The following is a 2,142-nucleotide window of genomic DNA, read 5'->3' as shown; positions in this document are numbered from 1 at the left end:
CAACTGATGCCTCACAAAGCTTTTTCCACCCACCACCCCTCAAAAAAAAACCCCATACAAACAGAAATCACACAAAACAAACCCTCACCAAATAAAGGTTTCCCTTCCCCATTTACAGCTGCTGAAATTGCTGTTTAATTCTGAAATTTAACAAAACACTTTTCCAAGCAAAAACACTTCCCAATATTACCTTGACCTGTTTGTACTTCAAGGCAAACAACTGGGATTTTACAACACCAAGTTAAAATGATGGACACCAAGGAGGATATATTTAGGACTGTGCTCATCAGAGACAAATAAAGGACCGTAAAAAGGCCTGATCACGTCTGGAGCTGCAGGACCATCGGTGCACTGCTCCAAGGGAACACTGCTAGCTGAATTCAAAGTTATCTTGAGAACCACCAGGTTGTTCTAATATACTGTGATGTCAAAGTAAATTGTCCTGCATCTCAGAGGTTTAGCACTTCATTGCCAACAAAACAAAAATTCCACTCACTGAGCCCAGTAAAGAGCAGGAAAGATTGGACACCAGTGCCAACCTGTATGTTCAGTGCGAAAAACCCACAGAATACTGAGTAACAAAGTAGACAGTAAAGCCATCCCAGCTGCCTTATCTGGGTCAAAATGAGAATTCAGTATTTGGAGACCAGAAAATTAAATTACCCCCTTGGCATTAAAATATTAAAAAATTGAATACTTTGGTAATTTAAAGAGGAAAAATGCCAAATCTACAAAGAACACTACTAAATACATTCTGCAAATACTTTTATAGTGTCACAGAAAGATACAGCACAAGTGTGACACAAGAACGTTCCTCAGAGCTCTGTCTTTAGAACAGTAACTAAAAACCCACTATGCATTAAGACAGAAATCCCTGGGGAGGAGAGGAAAAAAACAAACAACCAAACACCAAAACAAAATGCAATGCTCCAAAAACTAACAAAACCCAAACCCAAACAAACAAAAACAAACCCAACAATAACAACACCAAAAACCCCAAAACAAACAAAACCCCCATGTTTAAGACAGCTCTAACTATGGTTAACACTTCAGCTTTTATTTTTTTAAAAAATCATCTAACACACGTATGCACTGCAGATCATTTCAGCAACATTTAAGGTGATTATACCTGGACAGTTTTGCAAGTTGAAAAGAGTCAACATTTTGGATTCATGTAGGTTTTCATTTTTGTTTGTTTTTAAATTATGCCTTAGGTAACATTTCACAGGGTGGTTACGTAACTGCTGATGTCAGTTTTACTTTGTCTCAAGCCTGCTATGCTGCATAATTACCAACACATCTCTACACCACACAGGGGTTCTTCCCATATCAGAGACAGGTTTTTGTTTCTATAGCTATGAAGGAATTTTTTTCTGCCCCAGAGAGGCCATAATATTGTGCCAGGGATTGTGGAAGAAGAGAAAACCAAGATCCAAAAGCAACAGCAATGGCAAGAGGAATCCTGAATCAACTCCGTTCATTCTCTAGCCATTTTGTGCAAATTCCAGCCTCAAAAAGCAAGCAGAAGGTGCAAAACAAAGTGAAAAGCTCTGTTTAAAGAAAAACAAAAACCTACTAAAAAAGGTCAAGCTGACATGATAACTCTTCCTCAATTTTAGAATTTTTTCCTAGCGACATTCAAAAGAACTGGGGGCTAGTAAATCTTTGGGCAACGCTATACATTACCTTTAAATATGATCCATAGTATTTTGTTACATAAGGACTATCACACTGACTTAAAACAGTTATCTCTTGCTGTATATCTTCTATTTCATCTTCTGCTTCCTCAAGATCTATGATTTTTATAGCAACCACTTGCTGTGTCCGATTATCAATTCCTTTAAAGACTTCACCAAAGGAGCCTTTCCCAATGCGTTCCAGTTTTGTGAATAGTTCTTCTGGGTCTGCTCTATGGTTCTAGAAAAAAGAAAAAAGAAGAAAAAAAAATAAATATACACGAGTTTACTTAATTTACTTCCAAGTTATTAGCTCTCATTACTTCCCAAGAAGCGCATCATCCAGATTTATCATTATTAGAAGGCTCGCATCAGATAAATTTATTTCTTGCACACTAACTTCTAATTCAGCTATTAGTTACAGAACATACATTATGCAATTATGTCAAAGGTAAGAGCCTCAGCA

General features: G+C 37.2%; 1 protein-coding gene across 1 annotated transcript in view; it reads right to left on the bottom strand.

The window, feature by feature from the left end:
- STK26 (serine/threonine protein kinase 26) overlaps positions 1–1,913 on the bottom strand; it is a 17,042-nt gene extending 15,129 nt beyond the window's left edge. Inside the window, exon 1 of the mRNA XM_010157928.1 lies at positions 1,687–1,913. The gene's annotated coding sequence lies outside the window, so the exon portion shown is untranslated. The remainder of the gene's footprint in view (positions 1–1,686) is intronic.
- Between the last annotated feature and the right edge of the window lie 229 nt (positions 1,914–2,142).

This window comes from Eurypyga helias, unplaced genomic scaffold (assembly GCF_000690775.1).
Source record: "Eurypyga helias isolate BGI_N326 unplaced genomic scaffold, ASM69077v1 scaffold19970, whole genome shotgun sequence".
Taxonomy (NCBI): Eukaryota; Metazoa; Chordata; class Aves; order Eurypygiformes; family Eurypygidae; genus Eurypyga; species Eurypyga helias.
The sequence above is the reverse complement of the archived record's forward strand: the minus strand, read 5'-3'. Positions and strand labels throughout refer to the sequence as shown.